General features: G+C 41.0%; 2 long non-coding RNA genes and 1 pseudogene across 4 annotated transcripts; 2 read left to right on the top strand and 1 right to left on the bottom strand.

Annotated features, from left to right (window-relative positions):
• Positions 1 to 3,303: 3,303 nt before the first annotated feature.
• Positions 3,304 to 6,700, top strand: LOC135334368 (uncharacterized). Of its 2 annotated transcripts, none has more exons than XR_010394259.1 (3): positions 3,304 to 4,560; positions 5,350 to 5,442; positions 6,160 to 6,700. It is a non-coding gene; the product is annotated as an uncharacterized LOC135334368 (long non-coding RNA). The 2 variants fall into 2 exon arrangements; XR_010394258.1 differs by lacking the exon at positions 3,304 to 4,560 and adding an exon at positions 5,120 to 5,205.
• A 509-nt stretch (positions 6,701 to 7,209) lies between these two features.
• Positions 7,210 to 11,533, bottom strand: LOC135334358 (uncharacterized). Of its 2 annotated transcripts, XR_010394244.1 has the most exons (13): positions 10,448 to 11,530; positions 10,296 to 10,398; positions 10,018 to 10,244; positions 9,914 to 9,960; positions 9,564 to 9,861; positions 9,373 to 9,509; positions 8,730 to 8,916; positions 8,583 to 8,675; positions 8,435 to 8,509; positions 8,314 to 8,385; positions 8,199 to 8,261; positions 7,964 to 8,151; positions 7,210 to 7,913 (listed from the first exon to the last, which is right to left on the bottom strand). It is a non-coding gene; the product is annotated as an uncharacterized LOC135334358 (long non-coding RNA). The 2 variants fall into 2 exon arrangements; XR_010394245.1 differs by lacking the exon at positions 10,018 to 10,244 and having other exon boundaries at positions 10,448 to 11,533.
• A 71-nt stretch (positions 11,534 to 11,604) lies between these two features.
• Positions 11,605 to 14,993, top strand: LOC135333096 (Bardet-Biedl syndrome 2 protein homolog; annotated as a pseudogene).
• Positions 14,994 to 15,538: the final 545 nt, after the last annotated feature.

The raw sequence follows: 15,538 nt of genomic DNA, 5'->3' as shown, positions 1-15,538 counted from the left end.
CTATACCCGTGGCCGCCCACGCGCCTCGGGTAACTAGAGCACTGAAGTGCAAACCCTCGGCTGGTGACATGATTATAAAGAAACCAGAAGACTGATATAATGCAGTGCATATATTATAGTGATGTTGTTATCATCATCATGCACTGGCATGACTTGCACAGCAACTCAGGACTAAACCAGACTGGAGGCATGCTGAAACATTTGAGAACAGGTAGTGGTACTATAGATATAATTATGCACTGTGGATTAGGATCACAGTAAAGAAGCCTGGAGTCTCAGAAAAGTATGGCTCCAGGTTCTGCATGGAGTAGGATCCCAGTCAGCAGCACAGGAGCTATAATTCAAGCTTCTACTTTAGTGACCCTGTTCCATTGTTCCTGGTATATATAGCTTTCTACTTTAGTGACCCTGTTCCATTGTTCTTGGTACAGGATCACTTCAGTTACTAGAGCACTAAAGTGCAAACCCTCGGCTGGTGACATGATTATAAAGAAACCAGAAGACTGATATAATGCAGTGCATATATAGTGATGTTGTTATCATCATCATGCCATGACTTGCACAGCAACTCAGGACTAAACCAGACTCGACTGGAGGCATGCTGAAACATTTGAGAACAGGTAGTGGTACTATAGATAATATGCACTGTGGATTAGGATCACAGTAAAGAAGCCTGTAGTCTCAGAGAAGTATGGCTCCAGGTTCTGCATGGAGTAGGATCCCAGTCAGCAGCAGGAGCTATAATTCAAGCTTTTACTTTAGTGACCCTGTTCCATTGTTTCTGGTATATACAGCTTTCTACTTTAGTGACCCTGTTCCATCGTTTTCTTGGTACAGGATCACTTCAGTTATAAGTAACGCATGTGCAAGTTCTGTTCAAGCTACATTTTGCTAGCTTTTATTAGACAAAGGAGCTTTAACACCGAAAGCTGTCACTATCAAAAGTACTAACTTGTTGTGTGGAGGCTACTCATGCTGTAAACGCAGTGCTAGAGCATCCAGGTAAGCAGACCTAGTCACAAGCTTATTCAAGCTTCTTAGCTTTTGCTCGACAAAGAAGCTTTAACAGCAAAATCTGCCACTATTTAAATCAAGATATTGTTGTGTGAAGGCTATCCATGCTGTAAACGCAGTGATGTGGCATCCAGGTGAGTAGATATACCTGTGACAAACAAACAAACAAACAAACAAACAGACCAACATACTACTATACCCGTGGCCGCCCACGCGCGCCTCGGGTAACTAGAGCACTAAAGTGCAAACCCTCGGCTGGTGACATGATAATAAAGAAACCAGAAGAGTGATAATGCAGTGCATGTAGCATGTATGACTAGCACAGCAACTCAAGAGCAATAAAACTTAAACCAGACTTGGAGGCATGCTGAAACATTGAGTGGTACATGTCACATTAGACATGCACTGTGGACAGGGATGACAGCAAAGAAGCCTGGAGCTTAGACTTAAAGAGGTATGGCTCCTGCCAGGCTGGAGTATAGGATCCAGAGTCAGCCAACAACCAGTCACAATTTTAGCTTTCTACTATAATTATATTTGGTAAGGATCACTTCAGCTGCAACTACGTAATCAAGGCCATGTGTAGCTAGTAGCTAGCTGCCAACGTGCAAGTTCAAGCTTCTTAGCTTTTGCTCGACAATGAAGCTTTAACATCAAAATCTGCCACTATTTAAATCAAGATATTGTTGTGTGAAGGCTATCTATGCTGTAAACGCAGCGCTGTGGCATCCAGGTGAGTAGATATACCTGTGACAAACAAACAAACAAACAAACTAGAGCACTAAAGTGCAAACCCTCGGCTGGTGACATGATTATAAAGAAACCAGAAGACTGATATAATGCAGTGCATATAGTGATGTTGTTATCATCATCATGCATGACTTGCACAGCAACTCAGGAGCAATAAAACTAAACCAGACTGGATGCATGCTGAAACATTTGAGAACAGGTAGTAGTACTATAAATATATGCACTGTGGATTAGGATCACAGCAAAGAAGCATGGAGTCTCAGAGAAGTATGGCTCCAGGTCCTGCATGGATCCCAGTCAGCTAAAGCAAGCTTTCTGGTTTAGTGACCCTGTTCCAATATTGTTCCTGGTATATACAGCTTTCTACTTTAGTGACCCTGTTCCATTGTTTCTGGACCTGGTACAGGATCACTTCAGTTATAAGTAACGCATGTGCAAGTTCTGTTCAAGCTACATTTTGCTCACTTTTATTAGACAACGAAGCTTTAACACCGAAAGCTGCCACTATTAGAAGTACTGACTTGTTGTGTGGAGGCTACCCATGCTGTAAACGCAGTGCTAGAGCATCCAGGTAAGCAGACCCAGTCACAAGCTTCTTAGCTTTTGCTCGTTTTTATTTGACAACGAAGGTTTAACATGAAATTCTGCCACTATTAAAATTAATAACTTGTTGTATGAAGGCTATCCATGCTGTAAACGCAGTGCCATGGCATGCAGGTGAGTAGACTCACACATTACAAACAAACAAACAGACCAACGGACTACTATACCCGTGGCCGCCCACGCGCGCCTCGGGTAACAAACAGACCAACATACTACTATACCCGTGGCCGCCCACGCGCGCCTCGGGTAACAAACAGACCAACATACTACTATACCCGTGGCCGCCCACGCGCGCCTCGGGTAACAAACCAACAGACTACTATACCCGCTGGCCGCGGCACGGCCTCGGGTAACAAACAAACCAACAGACTACTATACCCGTGGCCGCCCACGCGCGCCTCGGGTAACTACCTATGCTGCAAACGCAGTGCTATGGCATCCAGGTGAGTAGATATACTCGTTACAAACAAACAAAAAAACAGACAAACAAACAGACAGACTACTATACCCGTGGCCGCCCACGCGCCTCGGGTAACAAACAAACAAACCAACAGACTACTATACCCGTGGCCGCCCACGCGCCTCGGGTAACAACACCCGCTTCGCATAAGATCATGGCTTTATAGAAGAGGTAAGATCATGTGTCAGGTCACCGCTATGTATAGGGCTGGGATCAGCAATATTGATGGTAAAGGTATCGCATGTACTGGTGAACAATACTCTATGCAGCTCTACAATATGCTTTGGCTGATATTAATTTACCACTATGGCTGATAGATACCCACTAAGTGAGGATCAAAAAAAGACCTTAATAAGATTTTATGAGGAGGGCATGCAAAGTAAGGGCAAAACCTGTGCATTATTTCATCTTCAGGCACAGAAGGCAACCAATCTCCCTTTATATAGACGTTGTTCTGGTAGGTTTAATACCATAAATAGATCTAAATGGCATAATTAATGTCATGGGGTGAATGCTCTATGCATTCATGGAGAATTCACCCCATGCGTTGAGCTCAGTTGAGCTTCATCGCACAGCAGCAAATGGATATAACTTTGTGAATCTATAAAGCTGAACGATACAATCAGAAAACAGTCGCCTTCAAAAATCGTCTACAAGTTTCAAATTGCCTATTATTTTCCAACTACTGTCTCACTAGCAGAGCAGTCTATGAAAGTGTCTAGTTTGCTCAAACAGCTCATTTTGTGTCCACACACACACCAATCACTCTACCCCTGCTGCGCACACACGGGGTAATTACAGTGCCACCAATTAAAGTACCATGTGAGCTCATAATTATAGCACTTTAATATCATCGTTTATACAGTACAGGTACAGCTAGCTAGCTACAGTAAAACCTGTTCCAATGACTACTCTGATCATTACTATCCCTATGCTGATGTTTTTCACCTCCACCACTTCACACGTTAATTTAAGACGAGTGGTCTATAATGAAGGCCGCGATTCATTATGTTGTGTACATGATGTCAGTGGCAATATTATATTTATGTACATATTTATATGTGTAGAATTGGATTAGCAACTACAAGAGATCTCAGCGCAATTATAAAGGCGATAGCCCAAGAGTAGGGATTGCAAGCAGTGACATTCCTGGTGGTCCAGGACCACTAAAGAAAGGCAGATTCTTATCAATCCCCAATGCATATAATGTGCATGTTGCAGAATTCCTCAAGTCTGAAAGTCAGTATTACAAATACTTAATCTGGGTGCTATATTAAACGTTAAATCGTCAAAACTGTACTGTGCTGTGTGGCATTTTGTTTGCTACGATGTTTTTCTACTGAAGTGTATATAGATAGCAATAATTAATATACCCCCCCCCCCCAATAATGTTCTAAAGTGACTACTATAGTTATACATCATCTGTTTCATGGGCTGCAATAATAATTTATAGATAACCACAATAAGAATAAGCTTAAAATAATTCACAAACGTTATGTTGTTGTTTGCACTTGTGAAATGTGTATGTATACCCTTTAGGCTGTACATAATTATATTTTTTAACACTCACCCTGCCTACAACCAAGGAGAAATACTCAGCAGCCGCAGAGAAATGGCGATCTATGTCAGAGGAGGAAAAAGCAAACTGTAAAGAACGAATCGGAGAATATTCAAAAAGCAAAGAAGTGACGTGGCCAAAGATTCAGAAAGTGATGAGACAGATGAATTCTGGGGTGAGAATTAATCTCTACATAAATAGGCTAGGATTGTACACCAACTGCATAGTAACCTAACTGAACATGTACTACATGTATATGCAATCAAGTGAGGAGTGTTTCGTTAGCTTGTTAAATTATGGACTTATAATTACAATACGTCGACATGTCTCTGATCAATGCAATGGACTCTTGCTCTCATTCAATGTACATTTGTATCAGTACACATTATATACACATGTTGCCTTTAAATTAATAAGTTGCACGGTCATGCATGCACTTGTAGTAGTCACCTAGATAAATGACCGATAACAGCAAAATGTACAATGTGTATAAACAGCTAGTGCTTACTTTCATAAAAGTAAGATGTAAACGAGACTTTCACTACTGGATGCTCTTTCAGATACTGTACGCCTCTTTCACTTCCTCCAGTAAACACCTCCCCTTTATGAAAATGTAGCGTTACTGTCTCAACTCCCGCCGCATCACTTAGTGATTGTGCCTGCATTTTTATTTAATTTAATTTATTTTACTGATTACACAAAAACCTAATGCTACATTTTCATGAAGGGGATGTGTTTACTGGAGGAAGTGAAAGAGGCGTACAGTATCTGAAAGAGCATCCAGTAGTGAAAGTCTCGTTTACATCTTACTTTTATGAAAGTAAGCACTAGCTGTTTATACACATTGTACATTTTGCTGAGTCATGGTGTCTGGTTTATTCAGGTTGTCCTTATAATGAACTTTCATATGACTCAATTTTTGTATAATAGTTCTCCATTCAATTCCATAAAATTGTGTCTCCAGAATCTGCCGAGGAAGAACTTCCTGAGTCCACTCAAAGAGCTACTTCTAAAAAGTTGGTTGAACAAGTGAAGAATATTTTCCAGCAGAAATATGGTGAGCTTAATTCTGTGTGCTTACATTAATTTGAGATGAGTTATATATAGGCCACGGTGATGGTGCGTATATAGGTAGCGGGGGGTGCTTGTTAGGCCTTGGGAGATTTTGTTAGCATAATAATAGGTACTCATGAGCATAATTTTAGAGAACTACATTTCCTGACTTTGACGGGTACAAATGAAAGCAAAAAGTAGTAAGTCATACCATGCAGGAACACTTAAATGTATGTGCTCGTGCTCCTGGTCATGCAGTATCAGTCATTTGTTTTTTCAACAGCAACTTTATTTAGGCCTAGCACTGCTTTCATATTTGCTCTATATACGCCAATAACCTGCCATGGTGTCATACAGGGGAGAGGGAAAGGGAGATATCCCTCCTCTGGCGACAATTTCCCCCCTAAATTTGCATTCAGGTACTAGTTGTATGACTGAGTGTCCATAGCCTTCAGGGTAGTGAAATAACTATATTTAGGTGACTTTTCAAAGCATGCCCTATTTCCCCTCTATACTTCAAAATCCTGTATGACACCCTGCCTGCTACATGATATTGTGCTCAGTCCCCCCAAAACACAGTCGTGTCTGGTGGTCTGGCAGTACTATATATTCATCATTGATTGATGTATTTTCTGTTACGATATCTAAACACACGTAATGTACGTATAATAATATTATAATTATACTCCCCACAAACATGCAAGATTTACTTCTGGTGTAGCTATCTCTACGGGCCATATCGGAGATGTTCCATATGACAGTGAAGACATTGTAGTGAACCTGAAGGGCCTACCAACGAATATAGAGTTCAAAAGACCCTCACTGTATGGAGTAAGGCAGCTTCAAACGATCATATCAAATAAATCAAAGTTTGAAATGCACGATAAGTTTGAGGTTCATTAATAGGGGTGGGTATATATTATGCTTTTTTTCGTATGCTCACAAAGAATTATTATGTGACTGTTACTGTCGATACTCAAAATTGCATGTACCCACCCACCCCTAGTCATAACTAAGTGAAACCCCTAAATGCGGGACCGTAGAAAATTATGATTATAAGCTAGTATAGATGTGTTTTTGAACATGCACCCATGGGCATTTTTCTTCCGCCTTGCAGTACGGAGTGTGCACACAGCGCTAAGGGAACATAACTACCAACAACCCGGTGCCGTAGAAACTCAAGACTGATATGCTCCAGATATATATATATATATATAGCTAATAGTCACCGTCTGTACTCGATCCATGGTAAAAATGTAGACACGTATTCTTTTGCTTATAATTATATTGTTGATTGGTCATAATTATTTAAATGATATAAAATTAATGAACAAGCATAATTATAATTGCTGACCTATTATATCTAGCTCAGGTTAGTCTAAACGATTGTAAATCGTCCGTAAGCGTCCTTTGGTTTAAGTAAATAGCAAGTTAATGTACACAACAAGGCCGTAACCATGGCAATGGTGTTATCATCCTGATCCATTTTACGTATCTAATGTGAATCCCGAATAAAAAGGTACACAATGACAATGAATAGACTGCAATGCACCCTCATTTATGGCCTGTATTTTTGAAACGGCCTTAACCAATTACCTGAGTAGGCTATATAACTGGATCGTATATAGCTATAATGATGCATATGACTTTACAATATATAAAACTGGCCAATAATTGCTATAATAAAATTAAATTGTATTGTGTAACACATGCATGTGGCTAATTGTCTTCAGGTGGAAGGTTGTCACATAACATAAATTATTATCAATGATATCAACAAATGTACACAGAAATTCAAAATCACACATTCATGTCATCACTATCTACTGATTCATCGCATGACTCCTGTTCCTCAGCCTCAAGCTTTCGTAACCTCTCAGTTCGTTCGAAGTGCTCTTCAGCAACACTGTGCCAATAATCAATATCAGTTGGTTGTTCTTTATCAAAGAAATCCGGTGAATGGAGATCACAAGTGTGGCCTTCATTAGGTAGTTCGTTAACGTCTACGTAATACAGTGCGAAAGTTTTTCGGAGTGTGAGTACTTTAACACAAAGCTCACGAATGTGGGAATTGATCATTCCACTTTTCCCCATTTCTTCAACAGTTTGCTCATATGATGGTGTCAATGGTAGAGAAGTAGTGAGTCTATCAATCTGATAATGCATAGAAATGAAACGTTTCATTTCAAGTTTTATTAAATCTATTTCCTCTCTGGCTCGCTGCTGAAGAAAATACTTGTTCATGGCATCACGTCTAACATTAGCAGGGATATCAATATCACTTGAACTTGAAGAAACCCAAAGGTGTGAATGAATGTTATTTACCATCTCCCAAGTGATTTCGCATGGCAATGATTCCTGTTCTAAATCACAGGAAAAGGCTGTTTTATTGTACACAGTAATCGTCTTCTTTAGTTGTTTTGTGATGTTAGTGATAATTATTTGCTGATATTTTATGGGTCATGCTATGTCCAGCTGTAGAGCCAACATAAATAATTTTAGTCACAAAGATCAACTGAACGTACCAGAGAATTTGGTTTTAACTAGCAGCATATACCATCGTTGCCGAGCAATGGACTGGATATCACCAAAGAGAACTAAACATTGTTTCACGCTTCGGCTTTGAAGGAATTCGTTGTACACTTTATCACCAGCTTTCTATCTCTCTAAAACACGATTTTCATTTTCAATGTGTTGTAGTTGATGGTTCAATCTGTGAAAACATTATTATTAATATGAACTTGCATGTACTTTAGTCACCTGATCAACTTTCGTGACAATAGTGACAGTGCAGTCACATCAGTACAAGATTGCAAATCACACCTACAGTTATGGGAAAAAACTTCGGCACATTGTGTTCTTTTTAGGATCTTACTGAATTGCCAGAAGGACTGGAGATGCTCAACCTAAGATTCTTGCCATACGTTTTCTACGTGTACTTGCATGTCTATTATAACAGAATATTATTTTAGCCACACATAATAATTATCTTTTACTTTCACTAGTTGTGCACCCTTTAGATTTGTCTTCAGCGTACCAACGCTTAATGTCATTCGAAGTGAATACAGGGTCTGTGAAACAAATCAACATTAATTTTAGGGATATAATTATCATGAATAATTTGTTATTGCCAAAAATTAATACCGCCACTAGAATCAGTCCTGAGTGCTTCCAGATCGCTTGAGGTACCCTGCGCTAAGTTAACAGCTTTTTTCATTCTTTCAACCAGTATATCACCTATATATAATTATATACATGTACAGTGTAAGTTTATAGATAAACGAAAGTTACCTAGGTTCATTGAAGACTGGTACGCAAAAAATGACCAAGAGCATCATTCAGAACATCTATCCTGTGGGATCGATGGTCTCATCTCTTTTGTCATTTTAGAAAATCGTCTCATATAGCTCCATAAACGCTCAAGAACCTCACCATCAGTCAGTCCAAAACCTTCTTGAAAACGAGGGCTGAATTCCAGCTGATGGTAAGGACAAAGTTAATTCAGTGAGTATATACACAACTTATCACCTGGCACTGTGTTACATGCCCATAAGAATGGAATACAGGAACTGCAAATTTAAATCGGTCTATAAGGGGGTTCTTCTTTCCCTAGCTAGCTGTTATGTAAAACATCAATGACAAATTAATGGTGAGGCTATTTTAATTATGTTTGTAACAAGATGATGCTTCAACAGACACCCAATGTGATAAAGGAACAAAATGGAAATGTCACCACAGGAATAGAGTTCCAAAAGCTTATCCAGTAGGTACACAGCGTAGCCATCTCTGTAACAGTAATGAATTGTACGGCTCATCCCCGTGACTAACTTGCCAAGGTTTTGCTAATAATTGTGCAACTTAAACCTGTCATACACGTTCAGAACACTTTTAATTAGAATCCTAGCTGGGCTATAGTACACTGCAAAAAACTCACCTTTCTCCAAACTTGAAATTCAGAAATTTCAGAGGGAATTCATGTCTACATGCAAGTCCAGCAACTGCTGTCTCATCAAGTGCTGCGTATCTCTGTCGAGATCTTACAATACTCCCAGCAAGGAAATCATTACAGCCCTACAATAAGACATGAATAGCAACTGATCAACTCCGTACGTAACATATATATACCTTTTTAGAAGCTCTTTTTGTGCTCGAGTAAGAGTTCATGAAATTATCAACTTCTTTTTGGTCAACAAAGTACCTTCCTTGGTGATGGGCATTCCTGATACTTACACCAGCAGATTTTTTTCGGCAAAGACCAAACATTGCATCATAGGAGATATGAACTATGCCACCTCTTTCCCCATCCTAAATGGAATCGAACACAAAAATTATGCGACGTTAGTATTGAAATACCTACCTGTGAGAGAAATCATCTGGCTCAGTAGATATACCATCAAGTGTTTATAACTTGAAGTGGTAGTATCTGTTGAATAGGAATTTTGATCTGAGATACCACGTATTAACAGTGCAAGTACCTAAACTCCTCAAATGAGTCAATTATGGCTGGATATACTTTTCGAAACTGTATTGAAAACGAAAGTATTGGATATGAAATTTAAAACACTGCCATACGTCAAACCTGTGGGTAATCTGGTCCTAACAAATTTAACTGGGTTTCCAAAGCTTGAGCAAAGTCCATTACAGCCACCTGACAATCTAGAATCATAATTTTCATCTTTAGCAACAGATCAGTCGAGAAAGCTAGTGTTGGTCTGGTTGGTGTTGCAGCCCACAGATTCAACCTTAACAACGTTAAAGGTTCAGCCTCGCAATGACAAAACACAACACACAATTGGTGTTGAATTCCTATAAACCATAAGATACAACACATACTCACATACAAGTTTTGCAAGTTACCTGTTGCATCAACACAGACAACATATTTCTTATACTGAGTAGGACATTCGTGGATGGTTTTGAGAATCAATGTAGATGGGTACTTAAACCGCTGGAATCGATTCTAAAGAGAAGCAAATACAATACAGATAAAAACACGTGATATAACGTACGTTGATCCATTTCTCTGGTGTATGAAATGCATTCCCAAGGAAATCTTCATCACTGTGGTGATTAACCGTACAACTATCACATAAGAATGTAGTTGGACCACATCGCACAGATGCCATCGCGACTTTACACCTATCACATACAGTTGCCGAGGGTATACAACTCATTGCTACAGTTGATGAGATCAAAGATGGTAAGAGATTATCCCATGCCGATGCTGCCTTTTCACGTCTTTGATAGTGAGCAGATGGTAAATCACCATCTTGACTTGGTTGGTCATCATCTGAGCCCACACCATCAAGATCACATGGATCACTGCCATCTTGCAACTCATCATGATCTTCACTATTTTGTTCACAGTTGTCCCGACAGGCTTGGCTAGCTAGTGGAGGATAGACCAGGGGTGTCTTAACTTTCTTGAACCTCTTCTTATATTGATGTCCAATCTTGCGGTAGCTTTCCGTGTGCTAGAGATAGTGAGAATAGTTTGGACAGGGGGCTAGCAATCCACTGAGCTCCTTCCTTCAGAAGCCTGCCAGGAAGTTCATCAGGTCCACTAGCCTTCGATGTGCATGTATCTATCTTGCTCAACAGCTTGTAAACCTCATCTTCAAGTATGACAATGTCTGATGTCTTCATTTCACTGGTTGTTTTGTCCAGGTCTTGCTTGATATTCTTCAGGGAACTTGTATCCTCTTTTACCAATTTTGACACAAAGAATCTACAAAATGTCTCCGCCTTCTGAAAGGGATTGGTGAGGGGTATAGCACCTCCATGATGGATTTCAGGAATCTGATAACTGTGTCCTCTGATGTTTTTCATCCATCGCAGTGCTTAGGTTGGATATGTTATGACCTGCAAATGATCAAGGTGGTCTCTTCAGTTCTGGTCATGTTGCAGACTTTATCAGAGATAGCCCTATGCTTACTAAAGTGATGCAAGTGTTTGGCCAGCTTATACAGTATAGGCTCTTCTCTTTTTCTTTATTTGTAGAAGTGTTTCATCCGAGAGCCAAGACATTCTCTTTTTCGGTTTCAGGGTGACTTTGGGAATACACTGATCTGCCGCCAATAGAAGAAAAAGGCTAAAGGGGAGCAGCTACGCCCCTTTACTAGAACCAGCTATATAGCTAGCTAGAGAAGATCAGGCCCATCTAAATATGCTGGTGCCCATTTTCACGCTCAAACTGAACCAAAAGATCTTCCCTAGACTGATGACGGTCGGACATTACGATGGCAAGCATCCATCGCTAACTGCAGCTACAAATGGTGGAAGGTAGTGTTAATTCTAATTACAGTGCACCCGCTCAACATTCACACATTGGATCATACGTTCCCTTGTGCATGTTTACAATAATTATACAACAGATGCTAGATTATAAACTATCACTAATAAATATTTTTCTTCCGTGCAGGTTTTCCACACTGGCGTATATCCAGCCCCTCCCTCTCGACCACACCCACTGCACGTCTCTCAGTCTCGTTCTCAGACTCTGACATCACTCTGCTGAGCATTGGACAACATGTGACATCATTGGCAGCGGGGAAACTGGATCCGGAACTGGACCAGAACGTGTTGGTGGTGGGTACCCAAACCAACGTACTAGCATATGATGTGGAGCAAAACTCTGAGCTGTTCTATAAGGAGGTAAGGGGGGTATGTGTGTGTGGTCTACTCTGGGGTATGAATAACTAAACGGTTACTTATTTGTATTGCCTTTCTAGATTGTTAGCACAAAATGCAGATTTACATGTATGTACAATGTCGTGATTGTACGAGGTATCTCCTGATAGTATGCACAGTAAAAACTGTCTATAGTGGCCACCCCAAAACTATGTCTGTATTAAAACATAAAGATTTGATTTACTAACACAGGTCCAAACAACTTTATTCTCTCCATGCAGCTGCCTGACGGAGCTAATACCATACTGATAGGGCAGCTGGCGGACATGAGTAAGCCCCTGGCCTTTGTGGGGGGTAATTGTGCAATCACAGGACTGGACCACGAGGGACAAGACTCGTTCTGGACAGTGAGTATCTACTCAGTACCACTATGAAATGGTTCCTCTTCAATTTTATTATGTATTAAGTAGTTACTACCGAATGTTATAGCTATTGCTCATGCCTTGACAACCTGCCTACATGTAGGTAACCGGGGACAATGTGTGCTCGCTGGCCCTGGTGGACTTTAACTCTGATGGGAGGAGTGAGCTGCTGGTCAGCTCTGAGGACTATGACATCAGAGTGTTCCAGGGCGATGAACTGTATGTAGGTAAGCTAGTGTCTGTATAGCTCTGTGTGTGTATGGACACGTGTTGTGTGTAGTGGAGCCTCCTGCTGTACATTTGGAGAGCAAAGTTTAGGCAATTATACAGAGGTGTTGTTTTGTACACAAACTGTGACCACATAACCAGAGTGCTCATAGTTATGGCACTTTCAGCTGCCATAACTTGAATTACGTGGATCCAATTTCCGAAACCTTTTAATATGTTATCAACGGTCATCTTTGAGAGATTGCCTATTTGGTCCACTTTAGGGATAGTATAGCTGAACGTACATGCATGTTGTCTGTCACAACTTCACTTGACGTATCTATGTTTACCCGCACAGAGATTAATGAGGCAGAGGCAGTGGTGGCGCTGTGTCCCCTGCAGGGAGACAAGTTCAGTTACGCCCTCGCCAATGGAATAGTGGGAGTGTACAGCGGACAAGAGAGATTCTGGAGGATCAAAGTGAGTGGGGGTGTGTCTAGCTATCTGTCCCTCAAAGCCTGTAGAATGAATATTCGTCTTCTTTTTGAAAACTGAAATGTATGGACGATGAAGTCAGGGGCGTGGCCAGGGGGGTGCTAGGGGTGCTCGAGCACCCCCAACCAGCCTGAGTCAAGTATAAAAATCACAGAGAAATGTATCTGATTATCCAGCTGAGCACCGGCCTTCTATTCCAGATCTTGCTGCAGTTAGGCAGCTAGTATAGCAAGGAAAACTATTCAGTCTCTACACTGTGAGGTATTCTGGCTTAAATCTATAACTCTTTTGTGATCGTGGCCAGCTTCTCTATGCAAATAAACGTTCAGCCACGCCCAATTTGGCAGATAAGTCAATTGTGACATCATTAATAAGAGGTGTGGCTTCCGGTCAACCAAATTTTGGCGCTGCGCGCCCTCTTTCATCTGTGATAGCACCCCTTTCTCCAAAATCCTGGCTACGCCCCTGGAAGTAATGGATATTCATAACTATAAGTACTGTTTCACCCCACACACCCACACACAGTCGAAGCACCAGCCGATATGTATGGCAGGGTTTGACATGAACGAGGACGGAGTGCCTGATGTGATAACAGGATGGTCCAGTGGGAAGGTGGACGTTCGTAGCATTTAGGCTAGTAACGTCATTTATAAGGACACCTTCTCCTCCACTGTGGCTGGCATTGTACAGGTGGGGGAATTAGTGTATCGTATTGTACAGTATACAGTGAGTTCTAGACCTCCCTGTGTGTAGGGAGGGTTATGTGTTTATATGTAGGTGTAGGTGTATTGGTGCAATGTGGCTATACATGTATGTAATGATAATTATGTGATTGCTTTCATTTCCATTTGAGGAAAAAAAATTTTAATTATAAGGAATTTGTCTGAAATGGGCCTGTTTTGATTAGCTCACTATGAGTGCTCATTACTTGGTTCACAATTCAGTAGATAGGTACATTTGGTAGCCCGGCCTTTGAAGTACCAGCATGCATGTATACCTGTAATATCATATATTATGTGTACACTCTGCATTCTAAAGTTGGCTCTATGCAGTAGGCCTTTCCAAGCACACTCATTGTATTGCTATAGTGTATGGCTTTACCCACACCCCGCCCCCCTCTCAGGCTGACTACCGATTGGATGGCAAAGAGGAGTTGATCTGTTGCTCTGTGGAGGGAGAGGTCAGAGGTTACCTGCCTGCTAGTATGGGGATGGTCTCCCAGCAACACAGCCTGTCATTGGGGCCGGAGAGCAAGGCACTGCAGGAGCTCACAAAGAGAAGACATGTGTGTGAGGTGTGTGAGGTGTGAGACTGTGTGGGTGTGTGAGTGTGTGGTGAATGAGGATCGATCGTATCATAAGTTACAAACGTTATCTCTGGTACTCTCAAGTTAAGGTCGGATTCTTTTATCCCTACAGAACTTAACGATGGAGCTAAAGAATTTTGAAATCAACGAAAAGGTAAATAGTACGTGAAAATGGCTTTGTCAATCAGCAACTACTTTCTACACCAAACTTAAAAATTGTTGATTGGCGTTTAATTTTGCATATGTTTCATTGCCATAATAATTATTACTACAATATTAATTGCTCTGATCTGTACTCCCGGCCGGCAGGTAGCCTTGTCCAAGGACCCTGAGGGAGAGGTGGGTATGTCTGGTCCTATGGGGGTGATCCCGGCCAGCACTATGCTTAAGACAGAGTTTGGAGTCATCATTCCTGACGGAGAGACACAGGGAAACGCCTCAGTGAGTGGGCGGGTGTGTGAGGGGATGGAGCTGTTTGTTCCTGGCTATTGGTGAACGCTTAAAATGGCCGGTACCGTATTACTAGAATATTTTGCGGGTGAAAAATCTTTGCGAATGAGCCAAATCAGCAGAAAATTTGACCCTTTGCAATCTAACGATTGCGTTCTGGCAAGGATAGTGTGTATTTACTAGTAATATAGGATTTTATTGTTGCGAATTGATCGACCATCGCAAAGTTCGCAAATTTTCCAATGCTGATGTCTTCTTCTGCGTGGCCGCGTTAAGTTCTGTAGGGATAAAAGGATCCGACCTTCTGCGTGGCATTCCTATTAAAAGTAAGTATACGTTACGATACAGTAAAGACTATTCTCCCTTGCTATGAATGACAGAAGGCTAATAATCGATCAGTGTTAGAATAGAGGGATTAAAGTGAAAGCAGAACGGCCTTTACAGTTTAGACTAAACTTTAGTGAGTTTCTCTAAAGCAAACAAGAATGGGAAAGACCATACATTAAAGTAGTGTTCATAGAGTCTATTTCATGAAAGAAGCTAGGCAAGATAGCTTGGAGTAGCCTTATAGAGGGATTAATATGCAAAAT

This window comes from Halichondria panicea, chromosome 3 (assembly GCF_963675165.1).
Source record: "Halichondria panicea chromosome 3, odHalPani1.1, whole genome shotgun sequence".
Lineage (NCBI taxonomy): Eukaryota > Metazoa > Porifera > Demospongiae > Suberitida > Halichondriidae > Halichondria > Halichondria panicea.
The sequence above is the reverse complement of the archived record's forward strand: the minus strand, read 5'-3'. Positions and strand labels throughout refer to the sequence as shown.